At 34.1% G+C, this 17,500-nt stretch overlaps 1 long non-coding RNA gene across 1 annotated transcript in view; it reads right to left on the bottom strand.

Annotated features, from left to right (window-relative positions):
* LOC137634250 (uncharacterized) overlaps window positions 1-17,500 on the bottom strand; it is a 689,990-nt gene that overhangs the window by 355,860 nt on the left and 316,630 nt on the right. Inside the window, exon 2 of the long non-coding RNA XR_011042493.1 lies at window positions 15,574-15,608. This is a non-coding gene — a long non-coding RNA (uncharacterized lncRNA). The remainder of the gene's footprint in view (window positions 1-15,573; window positions 15,609-17,500) is intronic.

The raw sequence follows: 17,500 nt of genomic DNA, 5'->3' as shown, positions 1-17,500 counted from the left end.
GGAGAAGCACATACACATCAAACATAGAGATGGCTCTGTTATAGCAACAGAATATGATGAAAGACAACGTTGGATGGAACACTTTAGTGAGGTTATGAATAGGACATATGAAGGGAATAATTTGATTGATATACCTGAAGCTGATGAAGACCTTGATGTTCCCATGAATGAATTCAGTGTGTTTGAAGTCGAAGCTATCCTCACAAAACTAAAGAGATTAAAAGCCCCAGGATACGATGGAATAACTGCCGAGATGATACTGGCCGAAAATGAAGTGACTCCCAGACTACTAACAAGATTATTTTGTAGAATGTGGCATGAAGAAGCAAAACCTGATGAATAGGAGTTAGGAATCTTGGTTAAAATAGCTAAAATTAGAGACCTGACTGATTGCAATAATTACAGAGGCATAACACTTATGTCCGTTGTTATGAAAATATATAGTATGCTTATTCTAATGAGACTAGAGTTAAAGAATGATGAAAATCTGAGAGATAAACAAGCAGGATTTAGAAAAGGTAGAAGTTGCTCTGACCAAATTTTCATTTTGGGACATGTTGTACAACAATGCGTAGAATATAGAAATCCCCTTTCGATAGTGTCCTGCGGCCAATTTTGTGCAGAGTCCTGCGTTACTATGGAATTCCTCTTAAATATGTAAATTTGATTAAGTCTGTTCATGAGCATAGCAAGGAGAAAGGATTAATGAGGTAGAATCCTTTAAGTATTTAGGAACTAAATACAGGGTCTTTAGAATTAGAATTCAGTGAAAGAATGAAAAAAGCAAATCAGACAATGGCTAGGTTAAGTAAAATTTGGAAATCAAATCGCCTGAAATTACATATAAAAATTAGACTATACATCAGTTTAGTGAGATCGGTGTTACTGTATGGACATGAGTCATGGTATGACAATGAAACAATCCCCAACAGATTCTGTAGATTTGAGAACAAAGCCCTCAGAAGGATATTGGGAGTTAAATGGCAGGACAGGATTAGAAATGAAACTATAAGAGAGATCACTCGAGTGCCATATGTGGATGAGATCATGATGAAAGGTAGATGGAGATGGCTTGGGCATGCTCTTCGCACCCCCCACCCCCCGAAAGATTAGTTCACCAAATGTTCAGCTGGGCTCCACAAGGCAATAAAAGAGTTGGAAGACACAGGCCTACATGGCTGAGACCTATGAAGCGCGAAGTAGATGATGATGAAAAGAAATATATTGAATTAAAAGCTCAAGATAGAGACGACTGGCGAAATCTAATCGAGGCCCTTTGCGTTAATATGCATAGGAGGAGATGATGATGATGATACATACACACACACACACACACACACACACACATATATATATATATATATATATATATATATATATATATATATATATATGTGTGTGTGTGTGTGTGTGTGTGTGTGTTTGTGTGTGTGTGTATGAGTGCGTGACTGTGCAATTAGGGTGACTTCCAAGTCTTCAAGCTGATTATTTTCCTTTAAAGAAACCGAACAAGACAAAAACATTCATAGTAGTTTTGCCTCAATAACAAATTTAAAAAAATAAAAACCACACTCATTCAAACCATCGGTTACTTTTCAAAAACCCCAAACCTCTAATGGCAAAAGAAATAGAAATTTTCTAAAGAAAACCTGCAAACCATTAGTTACTTTTCATAAACAGAAACCTGCAATGCGAAAACAAATCGAGAAATTCCGAACAAAACCTTCCATTTCAATCTAATTAAAGAGAAACTCCCTCACCAGATTAAACGAAAGACGCCCATCCACTTACATCGAAGATAAGCACAATTTTCATCGAATACAAACGTCACCTATTAGAGAAATCTTTCAGCAGCAGCTACTATGACGGGCATGACCCCAAATCCACCTCGTCACTGCAGGGAAAAATAATAATGTTCTTGGTATTGTCCCCTCGCCTTTTCAAACTAAGGAGAGTAGGGAACTAGGGAGCAGAGCGAGAGCAGAGAGAAGCTTTCTAGAATTTAATGCTGAAGGGAGAGTTAGTGATGAAAATGACTGATCCCAGATGGGGTTTTCCTCCATTACTTTGTAAAAAAAAAAAAATGGGGGGACATTCGAATTGCTTTTCCTTAAACTAGTATATATTATATTGTTCTTTACTTCGAAGTAACATTTTCCCAGATGAGATGGCATCAAGTATTGGGGCGTATTTTCTAAAAAGGAAATATATGAGAAGGCATTATCATTTTCCATCATTCTGGCTTTTATAAAAGCTAGTAGATAAGCCCATATATATATATATATATATATATATATATATATATATATATATACATATATATATATATACACATATATATACACACACATATATATATATATATATATATATATGATAAATTTTGCACATTTTTACGTGTTTTTTCATATTCAAATAAGCCATATATATTTTTGATACATTAATGTCTGGATTCTCTTAACGACCTCGGGATCAGAGCCCCAGGCGAAATCACACAAAGACAAGAGCTTGGCTCCGGCCGGGAATCGAACCCTGGTCGGCAAGCTTGTATAGACAGTGACTAAGCCATATATATATATATATATATATATATATATATATATATATATATATATATATATAAATATATATATATATATATATATATATATATATATATATATATATATATACACACAGCTTTAACCTAGTTGCTTGTCACCAGAAAATTATTATTCCTCGAGAGAAACATTTAAAGCATTAAAAAATATGCTCTCTGGCCTATTCAAATTAATTTTACTGCTTTAGGATTGTGGTGGGCTATGTGGTAACGTCCCTGACTAGTGATCATAGACTTGGGGTTCGAGTCCCGCTCAAACTCGTTAGTTCATTTGATAGCTGCAACCGCACCATCCTTATGAACTAAGTTTGGGGGGATTGGCTCTCTTTGGTCCTAGCTTGATAGGGCAATGTCACTGTCCCTTGCCTCTGCCATTCACGAGTGGCCTTTAAATCGTCGGCTATATTAATCATAAGGACGTTATTTCTGAATTTCGTGATTACAAAGGTATTTGTCACACAAATATTTTTCTGGATACTTTTACCACTTGACCAACACTTTACACTAAATAGCCCAACACACTCTTGCCTGTGTCAGAATACATTACTAAACACTTATGATTCTAATTTTGCATCAATTTCGAAAAAAAAAAATATCAGGTAATTGATTTTTTTTTTTTTTGATTATATAAAGATAAAAGATGCAAAATACCTGCTAGTGCAACATGATATGTAGTTATCAGAGGATAAGTACACAAGTACACGATTTCCTTCACAATATCCAAAAGACTTGCTCACTGTGTTCGTGTAAGCCGACCCATCGCGAATGGCGTTTTAAAAACTAGTGCCTTAGGTGATTTCTCTGTATGAGTAACATGGTTATCGCCTTTCAATACAATATCAGTGCAATGTTTAAAATAGGAACTTTTTACAGTAGTTATTCGCTTAGTCATAAGGCCAAGAGAAGGAGGTATCTGTATCAATAAGAATACTCACCTAATTAGTAAGAAGTTTATTCAGCGAAACGGTATTTCATTCACAGTGATGCCACGATTTCAGTGATCGAACACTCCATACTTTGAATAAATATACATACATACATACCTACACACACACACACACACACACACACACATATATATATATATATATATATATATATATATATGTATATATATATATAAACACATATATATATATATATATATATATATATATATACTTTTAACATGTACCCGCACAAAGACAAATATATATATACATATATATATATATATATATATATATATATATATATATATATATATATATGTTTGTGCGGGTACGAGTTACAAGTATATATATATATATATATATATATATATATATATATATATATATATATTTACAAATATATATATATATATATATATATATATATATAACCCTATAGAATAAGAAAATGTGTTCCACAGTGTCAAATAAAACATATTGTAGGGTAAATATCTCTGGTTATACGACTAATTACTCAAGTTATTTTTTTTTTTTAGAAATGTAGAAATGGCTTGGTGGTAACAAAATATAAAAGAACAGTGACCTATTTCAAGGGGGCACAATATGGGTTATGGGTTAGTGATTCATTAAATCTTATGACGGATATGAAAGATAAATTTACTTTAATTTCCAATAACATCTGATCTTATATACAATCACAAATCCATCATGAATATATACGTGTATATATATACATATACATATATATATATATATATATATATATATATATAAATATATCTATATATAATATATATATATACATATATATATATATATATATATATATATATATATATATATATATATATATATATGTGTGTGTGTGAGCTCGTGTATAATATATAAACCATAGTAAGAAAAATTAAAATACAGATATACAGAAAAAACTCCGTAACGACTATAATACATTAATCTATAAAGATGCTCACAGTCCAATATATTAGGTAAACAACAGTAATGAGATGGAGATGGAAGCTGCGGAAAGCTACCGTCCGTTGGTTCATTTTAGATTGCCCCAAGGTCCATAGAATACGATTGCCCTACCCTACCTTATGTAAGACACGGACTCTTGCGTTGACAGTCCTTAAAAATTACACCACCAGTCTACGTCTTCCATCTGGACTGAACTATAGCCATCAAAGAGTATCGATCACACAACAAATTACTCAAGACACAATTAAAACTCAAAAATCGAAATTCCAACCTCTTGCTAACAGCTGAAACGTAGAATCTCGCAGTAACATATCAGAGCTCTTTGCGCAAGTCACATGACGTGACGCCAATAATCTCCACCAAGGTGAGACTTTTTTTCATCCAAGGTCAGACGAGAACGGACTTAGACACGCAGCCTCAGGGCTTCTTCCAAGATCTACAGAGAGAGAGAGAGAGTTTCTTCTCAACCCATAGATTAGCAGAGATGTATGTAGAATCTCTACAGATGTTATTTGCTAAGGCCATCTGAGAACTTTGTCTGTCCTTGTTCCACTCTCACATTCAGTTAAAACAAAACTAAAAACTAATTCAGGCTGACAAGTTTTTTTTTCATAGTTTATATATGAAAGATCTATTATATTGTTGTTACTGTTCTTAAAATGTTTTATTTTAAGTGTTCATTACTTCTCTTGTAGTTTATTCATTTCTCTGTTTCATTTCCTCACTGGGTTATTTTTCCTTGTTGGAGTCCTTGGGCTTATAGCATCCTGCTTTTCTAACTAGGGTTGTAGCTTCTATCTATCTACCAAGGCACTTCCCCCTTTTACGGGGTAGCCGACATAAAACAAAGTAACAAAGAACAAAGAGGATTTTCTTCTCCTCGCTCCTCCGAGCCTGACGAGGGGTGCCACAGCCCACCCTTCCCCGTTTTCCACCACAAATGAAGCTTCATATGCTGAATCGCCTACTTCTGCTACCTCAGCGGTCACCAAGGCGACCGGAGGAAGCAGCAGGGCCTACTAGAACTGTGCCATAATCGCTCGCCATTCATTCCTATTTCTAGCACGCTCTCTTGCCTTTCTCACATCTATCATCCTATCACTTAAAGCTTTCTTCACTTCATCAATCCACCCAAACCTTGTAACTTATTTAATAATAATAATAATAATAATAATAATAATAATAATAATAATAATAATAATAATGAGGGAAAATAATCATAGCCCTTTAACAATTCGACATGGCATACAATAAAACACTACAATTAAACAACAAGCAATTCGACATGTCACCGATTGTTAGGACATGAAGGCAATCGTTCCTACGAGACACCCCAGAGTGCAACAATACAATTTGATTTTGATGCCTCCATGCAATCTAGCAAAGATGTCACTAGCATTGCTTGCACAAACACATACATGCAAAATATTTGTTAACAATGGAAAAGGAGACGGGGGCCATAGGAACAGGGCTAACTCCCCCATTGGCTGTATATAGGTAAGAACTCATACACATAGATACGCACAAACATACATACACGAGCAACGCTTTTCAAAGTGTAAGTGCCACCCTGCTCTGAGAGGGGATGAGTGTTCTCATAAAAGAGGGAAATGAAATAAAGGGGAATGGAAGAGCGAACGTAAGAGGGGAAGAAGTAGGAGGAGAAGAGGAGGAGGAGGAGGAAGAAGAGGAGGAGGAAGAAGCACAATGATGATATGTGGTTCCTCTTATGCTTTTCGTTTGAACAAATATAACAGAAAGCGAATGAGAGAAAAAGGAAGGGGATATTGGAAATGTTAGCGGAGGAGAGAGAATATAAAGATGGCGATAAAAGATAAATGCGAAGGGGACATAAGAGAAAAGTGAAAGGGAGAAATTGGAACACCAGGAGAAGGAAGAAAGGACAACGAGGGGCGAGGGAAGGGTGGAGAAAGGGATAAATAGAAAATGCGACAATAAGACGGAGAGGGAATAGAGGAAAACGAGTGAAAAATGAGCAAGAGAAGGAGAGAGGAAGAGAAACACGGATAATATGTAGAGGGGTCCAATAAGAAGGGAACGACGGACACGAGGAAAAACGAATTTAAAACAATATATACAGTATATATATATATATATATATATATATATATATATATATATATATATATATATATACATTGTATAATATAATGCCTGCGAGACTGTTTGTTTGTATAATGAGAGAGAGAGAGAGAGAGAGAGAGAGAGAGAGAGAGAGAGAGAGAGAGAGAGAGAGAGAGAGAGAGAGTGGGTGTGTGTACTAATATAATAGAAATCGTTTATCATTATAATTATTTCTAGTTAAAATAGAAGAATGATGTAAAGACACCGAATATATACACGAAACAATTTGAAAGGAGCAAAGAAAATTATAAATAAATTAATGTAGCTACATTAAATTGCAATATATAAATTTACAAAGATTTTAAAATAAAAACTGCTGAAAAGAATACATCTCTAAATTGGGATTTACAGATTCTCAAAAATGTAAGAGCATCCTTGATACAACCACAGTCTGGATGATTTATCCATTGTTTTACATAACAAGGGTAATACAATGGCTTTTGACTTTAAGTAGTGAGACACAATGGCTACTAATTACAAAGTGGATGCAGAAGATCTGTGAGGAGAGTAGCACCCACTAATTCTTTAGGCTTGGCAACTTTAGTCCATTTCTTTTAGCGAGGCAGATTTGCACCGACTCGCAACGGTGCCCTTTTAGCTCGGAAAAGTTTCCTGATCGCTGATTGGTTAGAATTATCTTGTCCAACCAATCAGCGATCAGGAATCTTTTCCCATCTACAAGGGCACCGCTGCGAGTCGGTGCAAATATGCCTCGCTAAAAGAAATGGACTACAGTCAAACGAAAACGGAAGATGGTATGATATCCAATGGTGATATAAGTCATTACTAGAAATATTGTGAAAAAAAAATCAACATGAAACCCTTATTTTCAGAAAATATGAAACCCAATGGCTGTTGTTAGCTAAGTCGAAAGCATTCTACTAGTAATTGGTAGACAAAATACTTCAACCTTATGTTATTGATGTCCTAATTACTGTAGCCATAAAGGGCCTTACAACAAGGAATAACCTTATTGAAATGCTGTAAGTGAAAAAGAAACAGTTGAAAGTAAAAAGAATTTTCAAATGTGAAGATAGAAAGGGAGTGTGGATCACCTAATTACTGAAAGCTATATATTTTTTACAGTAAGTTTCATAATCAGTAACTAAACTTTAGATCCATATCATGACAAGCACTGCATTAAGTAGTAAGTTGGCCAGGGCACCAGCCACCTGTTGAGATACTACCGCTAGAGAGTTATGGGGCTCCTTTGACTGGCCAGAAAGTACTACATTGGATCCTTCTCTCTGGTTACGGTTCACTTTCCCCTTGCCTACATATACACCGAATAGTCTGGCCTATTCTTTACAGATTCCCCTCTGTCCTCATACACCTGACAACACTGATATTACCAAACAATTTTTCTTCTCACAAGGGGTTAACTACTGCACTGTAATTGTTCAGTGGCTACTTTCCTCTTGGTAAGGGTAGAAGAGACTCTTTAGCTATGGTAGGCAGCTCTTCTAGAAGAAGGACACTCCAAAATAAAATAATTGTTCTCTAGTCTTGGGTAGTGCCATAACCTCTGTACCATGGTATTCCACTGTCTTGGGTTAGAGTTCTCTTGCTTGAGGGTACACTCTGGTACGCTGTTCTGTGTAATTCCTCTTTCTCTTGTTTTGTTAAGTGTTTATTGTTTATATAGGAAATATTTATTTCAATGTTGTTACTATTCTTAGGATATTTTATTTTTCCTTTTTTCCTTTCCCCACTGGGCTATTTTCCCTGTTGGAGCCCCTGGCCTCATAGCATCCTGCTTTTCCAACTAGGGTTGTAGCTTAGCAAGTAATAATAATAATAATAATAATAATAATAATAATAATAATAATAATAATAATAATAATAATAATATCATCTACATAAAGTGCTAACTTATACCAGAGCCAAATAAATCCTATGTTAGAGAAAAAACAGAACAAGTCACATATCATTACCAAGTAGAACTTACGACCATATGTTATGTTTTTGTTACTTATCTAATTAAAAAAAAAAAAAAAAAAAAACTATTCAATACTCTTTAAATGATCATATCTCTGCGAGTCCGGTCATTTTCAATCATGTTTCTTTAACCTTATCAAAGACGTTTAGCATCTTATCTCCCAAGAAACGGCCATTTGGTCCCCCTTAAAAATGTTCTCTGTCAGTCTTCATAGTCGTTTATACCAAAACTATAAAAGAAATTTTAAAATCTATAACCAGTTTTAATGCTAAAATAAAAGAAAATTAATTAGAAGACTATCTGTTTAAAGATAAATCACATCCAATATTAATCGTTGAAATCCAGGTCAAGAATGTACAAAACGGGTTTTTTGGGCACTCGCCACAATGATTAAATACAATTCACTACAGTATAGTTTATCATAGGAATAACAAACGGATACCTGATGAAAAATAATAGCAAACACAAAAGGCTAAAAACGAAAAAAGAAAACGTATTGCGCAATCTTACCCCATATGGTGGAATCACAGTAGTTTATATTTCCTAAACATTCAGACATATACACAATGAATATCACAGATTCTATTCAGTATTCAAGAGCTGACATATTAATTCTATAAAAAAAAATAATATTTGCCCCTGGCGACGGCATTGTTATCATTCACGATTTTTACCACTCCCACTCACAAATAGCCGCTTGAACGTACAAATTCAAGTAGCACAATACAGAAACGTCACTGTGACACTACCACTTTAAAGTTATTAGTCAAAGGTTTAAAGGCTGCTCATGAATGAAAGAGGCAAGGGACAGTGACATTGTCCAAGCATGCAGGACAATGCCCTAGAGACTGACGATATATACATATGTTCAGCGCCTATGACCACTCTCCACCCCAGCAAACGCTGAGTCCAAACACCCCATCCTTAGCTCGCAAGGATGGTGAGGTTGTAGCAACCAAAGGAACTAGCGAGTTTGAGCAGGACTCGAACCCCAGTCTGGTGATCACCAGTCAGGGACGTTACCTCATCGGCCACCACAACCTTTTATTACGATTCATCATCATCATTATCGGCCATTACTAGTCAACTGCAAAGCATAGGTCTTAGATATGTCCTTTCAGTCTCTGTTTTTTCTATGCTAGTCTATACCCGCAAATTTTCCTAGTTCGTCAATCCATCGTCTTCTCTTCCTTCCCCTGCTTCTTTGGTAATATCTAGGGACTCATATTGTTATTCTTATGACCAGCTATTATCTACCCTTTTCATTTATATGTCCTGCCCATGTCTACTTTTTTTAACATGTTAGAATATCCTCTACTTTATTTTGCTCTCGTATCCATGTTGCTCTCTTTCTGTCTCTTAGTGTTATTCCCATCATTATTCTTCCCATTGCTCTTTCAGTAATGTACATATTAAATATATTTTAAGATAGTCAGAGCTAAGAGTATGAAGACATCGCAACAGAATCACCTTCAGAATATTTTGTAGTATTTTCTATTTTACAGATAATAGAAATCACAGAATCGTTGAAACAAAGAAAGAGAAAATAAATGGTGCAGATTGAAAATGGAAGAAAACAATGAATGGTCAAATGAGAAAATTTACTCAATTTCATTAACGTAATATGGGACGAATTTGCTTATTAACAAGATTGGGGGAAAGACAATGACACTAAATGTTCACAACAACAATTTTTGCAGTGTTCATCCCACCCAAGAGAGGGAGAGAGAGAGAGAGAGAGAGAAGGGGGGGGGGGGTTAAACAATTAAAATATCGAATGTAAATTTCGGAAAACCAAAAAGTATAATTAAACTCTACTATTCATAAATGAACAGTAAAAAAATCATATTAGGATATAAATCTAATGATTAAACAGAAGAAATTGTTTCTCGTATTAACTTCAGCATTTTGTATAGCTATCAATTCTAATTTCCGTAAAAGTATGTCCGCAAAGAAGAACGACAATAACAATGAACAATGATACTAAGGCCGATGGCCCAGTAAGAATAACCAATCAATATTTCATTTGAGATCTGGTATATATCTAAATGAATGAACCTTTAATTCACAATAAGCAGAAAGCTTTATTAAATAATAATAATAATAATAATAATAATAATAATAATAATAATTGTAATAATAATAATGATAATAATAACAACAATAATAATAATAATAAGTTTAATGATGATAGTAATGATAATAATAATCTTAAAAACAATAGTAAATTTAATAATATTGATAATAATAATTTTAATATTTTTAATAAAAATAAATAAAAATAATAACAATAATAATAATACTCTCTCTCTCTCTCTCTCTCTCTCTCTCTCTCTCTCTCTCTCTCTCTCTCTCTCTCTCTCTCTCTCTCTGTTCTACTCCTACAGATAGGAAACATTTGCATCTGAGTAATGCACGTATAAACTGTAAGTAATGGCGTCAAAATCATGCCTTTAGAAAATCCAAAATATGAACTGGCGTCAGTACCATACACGGAGTAGATCTCAAACACCGGCCTCAGTTTCTTGTGAAGTCACTATCAGGCTCATACCGATTTCAAATTCCAGCATCAGTGTCTTCCTTCCCTCGCCAACCCAAAACACTGGCGTCGATTTCGCTGAATCAAACTAACGACGTCTGTGCTGAATTAGTATTTACCGATGAAATATTCTTGTTGGCCTCAGAAATCTCAGAAGGGATTATTATTATTATTATTATTATTATTATTATTATTATTATTATTATTATTATTATTATTATTTGCAACGCTACAACCCTCGTTGGAATAACGGGATGCTCACCCCAAGGGCTCCAACAGGGAAAATAGCTCAGTGAGGAAAGGAAATAAGGAAACAAATATACAATAAGTAATGAACAATATAAAATACTTTTAAAACAGTAACAATATTAAAATAGATGAACATAAAGTTATGAATAACTGGGCTCATTAATAGCACAGTGAGCGGTTACAATATCGTTTAAGGGCGTTAATCGTTTTGTGAAGTTTTGAAAATATAAACAATAACGTGTTTCCGATATGTCAGAATATCGAAGTTTTTACAACTTACAGTACAGTTGGCTTCATTAATGCCGGTACACTGGCGAGACCCCAGTGTAACGGAATTAATGAAGCCAACTGTACCAGATGGAAAATATTATTTAGAAGTAGAGAAAATCAAAGACCACTTATCATGAAAAAAAAATTACCATCAGTCAAAATGAAAATACCGTTTAGCGAAAAAAGTCATGAAAAAAGATCTACTTATACATTACTTTACAATCATATTTTTGAGAGATAATTTCTCAATAAATTTCACTGTTATTACAACGCTAAAGAGTAAAGTAAACTGAAGTCAAGAAAAAAGAACCAAAGGTTATATCCCCCTTTCGTTATAAGAAGAAAAAAGACATCGCTATTCACTCATTTTTTCCTCTGGAAAAAAAAAAAAAAAACAATGAAAAAAAGGACTAGTCAGTGACCCTTTATCCTCCTCTATCTTATCCTAATAAAAAAAAAATACTGTGCAAAAAATGAAATAATTACTCTCTTTCCATCTCTATAAATCCTCCTTCCAGAAGAAAAATACCGGGGAAAATCTCCCTCTTTATTCTTAAATGGAAGTAAAACTTCTCTCTTTTTAACTAAATTTCTTTAGTGAAAACAGCTGCTAAAATATATAATTGTCTGTATACTTCTATATTGTCTACAAAATTACAGTTCCTTGTGAAAACTGTATTATACAACAGCGATAACTAGATAACTATATAGCTCTCTCTCTCTCTCTCTCTCTCTCTCTCTCTCTCTCTCTCTCTCTCTCTCTCTCTCTCTCTCTCTCTCTGTCTCTCTCTCTCTCATTCCAACCCTCCAAGCAGCTTCCTATTTCTCTAAAAAACTTTAAGACAAAATCACAAAAACAGCAACGAAAATAGGTCATCGTCCGCAAACATCTATATAGTCTGCAAAATTATAGTTCTTTGTCTTGAAAACTGTACAGTATTATATAACAGCGACACCTATATACCAACCGCTCTCTCTCTCTCTCTCTCTCTCTCTCTCTCTCTCTCTCTCTCTCTCTCTCTCCATCCCCGACCAACTTCCTATTTCCCGAAAAATCTCGAAAGACAAAATCACAAAAACGTCTCGAAAGTATCATCCGACTCCCGAAGTTCTGCCATACATAACGTAAGTCTCATAATCCAATTTTTTTTTTCTTTTTTTTTTTCCAGCGCCGAACACGGTTCCCATACAAGAAAATTCTGCAGATCTTTCCTTCCTTACCTTAATCGTGGGCCACTGTCTCGTTGCTGGCTCAATATCTTCTGCAAATGGCACAATGAAAGTGACGTTCTTACTAAGATTTTTTCCATTACACAGTTCGGGCGTTTCTAAAAGGTTTACATTAAGTTGCTTATGCTTTAACTATATACATTTTATTTCTCCAATCAACTAGTCATCTTCTAGCGTTTGTCGAGTGCCTTTTTATCTAGATGACGTAATTTTGTTTTCAATCCAAACCACTAGATTCTCTTTATATTATTATTATTATTACTTGCTAAGCTACAACCCTAGTTGGAAAAGCAGAATGCTATAAGCCCAGGGGCTCCAACAGGGAAAACAGCCCAGTGAGGAAAGTAAACAAGGAAAAATACAATAACTCAAGAACAGTAACGTTAAAATAATTATTTTCTATAAAAACTATAAAAATTTTAACAAAACAAGAAGAGAAATCAGATAGAATAGTGTGCCCGAGTGTACCCTCAAGCAAGAGAACCCTAACCCAAGACAGTGGAAGACCATGGTACAGAGGCTATGGCACTACCCAAGACTAGAGAACAATGGTTTGATTTTGGAGTGTCCTCCTAGAAGGGCTGGTTATCATAGCTAAAGAGTCTCTTCTACCCTTACCAAGAGGAAAGTACCCACTGAACAATTACAGTGCAGTAACCCCTTGAGTGAAGAAGAATTGTTTGCGTCTATTGAATGTGTGAAACGGCAGCCATGGGATTTTTCATCAATATATCCCCATGTAGTTACATCATATTTTGAGGATGGATGGTGGGGAGAGAGTGATGAGGAACTGGGGGGAAGATCGAGAGGGAGGCAGAGAATTAGATAGCGAGATAAGGTGAAGGATCACATGGAGAAAAGATGTTTGCTGGAAGAGGGTGCCTTTGATAGAAGGCATTGGAGAGGGCGCGTCTGGCAACCGACCCCTTAATGCAAGAATAAAAGTTGGAAGGAAGTAGTTCTAGCACCTACTCCTGAACTAGGATTTGAACCTGTATGAATGGACTTTTGTATTCAGTCCACACTTTAGCTTAAACTGTTTCACAGATGATAGTCTTTCTTATGTCAGATTTAATATCATCTCAAAGGATTAATGAGCAAAACCTAACATAATCCTAAAAATTTTCTCTGGAATCAACTGATTTTCATCATTGTAAGCAACAGGTACTTAATAATCGAAGCATCTTATGCTCCCCAAAACAATCCTTTCATGATAGTGAAAGAAAAAAGTAAGAACGTCATTTTTTTAAATGCTTGCTAAAATTACAGAGCACGAGTATTGCTGAATAATAGATTAAAAAATACAAGATTTCTATTAGTTAGTTCATCGCTGATGAAACAGATGTACAATAGGACAAGAGAAAAGTCAGCAATAAAGATCTAGATTTGAATCTTATAATGCAGTGGAAAAACGAGGGCCGCAACATTCCATATCCCTTATTCAATACTTCATAGATAGTTGTGTGTCCTTTCCTCACTGAGCTATTTTTCCCTGTTGGAGCCCTAGGGCTTCTAGCATCCTGCTTTTCCAACTAAGGTTGTAGCTTAGCTACTACTACTACTACTACTTAATACTACTACTACTAATAATAATGATAATGATAATAATAATAATAATAATAATAATAATAATAATAATAATGCACCCATGATAAGACGAATTCGTGTATAGAATCCTAAAACTGTATAGATTGACTGATTTGAAGTTCTCTGGCATCCTTTAAAACTGTATAGAGATCAAAGACGTATGTTAGGATAATGATGAAAAAAAAAAAAAAAAAAACATGAAAAATGTGGATTTAAGGAATTAGTAAATATGGTAATAGTCGGGATGATTGTGAAAGGGGCCACCGCAAATAGAATATATAACGGAAATAGGGAATAAGGGAGACCAAAATACAAGAGAATAAAACACGGCCGTCCCCCCCCCCATCCTCTCTCTCTCTCTCTCTCACTCTCTCTCTCTCTCTCTCTCTCTCTCTCTCTCTCTCAATAGGATTAAACACAATTTACTTCCATACGTTTTTATGCAAAATTACTTCTATTGAAATAAAAGCATTTTCCAAAATATAGAAAAAAATAAATAAATAAATAAACGGAAAGAAGAGTTTACTAGGAGTATTATCAATGACCAAAAATTGTTTACATCTCACATACACGCAAAACACAAGTCCCTTTAAAATACAAACAATAGGACAGTAACTAATGACATTACCTTCTGGAAGAAAATTATACATAGACATGTGTTAGCATTGAAAGGAGCCCAAGACCATATAACACAAACAGACAGAATAAACGAACGGAAGACGTTTAACGAAATTATCCTCGGACAGAAAATACACTAACGTGAGAATTTTAACGAAACTATCTTTAAAGACAAAATCAGTACTGAAATCAAAAGAAGTGTAAGAAAATGATCCTGGGACAGAAAATACAACAACGTAAGAATTTTAACCAAATTATCTTTAAAGACGAAATCTGTAATAAAATCAAAATTAAAGTTTCAATTAATTAACCAGCGGTAATGAACAAAAGTTCGACGAATATACCCAAAAAGTAATCATTATCTGGAATTTTGACAGCTGTACTGACACGATTTATCGTTACACACGACACGAGGTTCTACTTAAATCAATGCTCGCTGGAATACAAGTCAAAATAGATATTAAAATGTTGGATATCAAAGCAAACTTACCTCGCAAATGGGGGTCTTCCATGACAAAGCAGTTGCTGAAAAGAGAAAAGGTAAACCTTATAATTGATGTATTACACTTAAAACTTTTTAAAAGTAATATCGCCGGTAGTGGCTACTTGGCTCAAATGATTAAAAATGAAAATAAACATAATTAAGAGATTAATTAAAAATGAAAATAAATACAATTATCAGAAGTTATTCAATAAATCAAAATTTGTAAAGCAATTACCATAATAATAATTATAATAATAATAATAATATAACAACAACAACAACAACAACAATATTAATAATAATAATAATAATAGTAATATTAATAACAACAAAAACAACAACAATAACAATAATAATAATAATATTAATAATAATAATAATAATTAAAAAAAGAAGAAGGAACAAAGTGTAAGCAAATGCAAAGTAGATAACAAACACGTAATAAGCTAACAAACACATCATTACCCAACTCACCAAAGCCCTATAGCCACTAACATAAGGGAAACACAACGTATCACTATACACCTACGCCACTCACTTTTCCCTTTGACCTGAAGACATCACCTTTAGCCAAAGATAAAGTATGGAACAGGCGCGTGATCAGGGTTTAAGTATTTAACCCCTAACCACGAAAAAAATGGGCGTTCGATATTCTTCCACTACATCATAACTCCTCGCTAATTATGACCTGGCCTTTCCTCTGGAAGAGAGAGAGAGAGAGAGAGAGAGAGAGAGAGAGAGAGAGTGATGCTTAAAACCATAAACATGGAGTGACAATAACACGATGAGGGATAGATAAAGGAATAGAAAAGCTATTCTGAGATTTCAGAAAATGAAATTTAATAATGAACAGACACACTGTGTATAAAGGGTACCTGACACTTGCACGCATTCGTTGCACGCACTGGCGCGCATTGATGCGCGAACTCGCGTGAACAAGTCGTGAAAATGTCGTGAACAGTGCGGGAACGATGCGTGGCATGCGTGCCATGCGTGTCCAGAACTTTGAAATGTTTAAAGTTTGTGGCACGCATTAGCACGCACAAAATAGTCGTGAAATAGTCGTGAACGATGCGCGAACTGGAGTGAACTGGAGTGAACAGTGCAGGAACTGGCGTGAACTGGAGTGAACGATGCGGGAAGTGGCGTGAACTTTATAATGAAGAGAAACAAAAAGGAAACGAAAAAATTAATGAAAAGGAAAGAAATATAAACCTAATAAATTTTTATATTTGCTGTTTTAATGTGAAAAAAAAAATGATATCTTATTTCAAACTATTTCTATATCTTTATAATGAAGAGAAACAAAAAGGAAACGAAAAAATTAATGAAAAGGAAAGAAAATTAAACCTAATAAATTTTTATATGTGCTGTTTTAATGTGAAAAAAAAATGACATCTTATTTCAAACTATTTCTATAACTTTATAATGAAGAGAAAAAAAGGAAACGAAAAAATTAATGAAAAGGAAAGAAAAATATAGACCTAATAATTGTTTATATTTGCTGTTTGAATGTAAAAATAAAATGATGTCTTATTTCATGCACACACTTATTTTCCTCTATTACCAATCAAGAGCCAAAACTTTTGTTTTAAATAAAAATGAACTGAAAAATAAACCCAAGAAATTTTTAAGTTTGCTGTTTGAATGTAAAAATAAAATGATGTTTTATTTCATCAACATACTTATTCTCCTTTATTACCTTAAAATGAAGAGCAAAACAAATTTTTTCTGTTTGCTGTTTGAATGTAAAAATAAAATTATTTCTTATTTCAACACACTTTTTTTCTCTATTACCTTAAAATCAACAGCCTAAAAACTTTTCATGTTGGCTGCTTTTAATGTTAAAATAAAATGCTTTCTTAATACTTGTACATATTTTATGTCTGCTATTTATATGTAAATCAAATGCTTTCTTATTGAAACAAAAATA

Source organism: Palaemon carinicauda, chromosome 44, assembly GCF_036898095.1.
Source record: "Palaemon carinicauda isolate YSFRI2023 chromosome 44, ASM3689809v2, whole genome shotgun sequence".
Classification (NCBI taxonomy): Eukaryota; Metazoa; Arthropoda; class Malacostraca; order Decapoda; family Palaemonidae; genus Palaemon; species Palaemon carinicauda.
The sequence above is the reverse complement of the archived record's forward strand: the minus strand, read 5'-3'. Positions and strand labels throughout refer to the sequence as shown.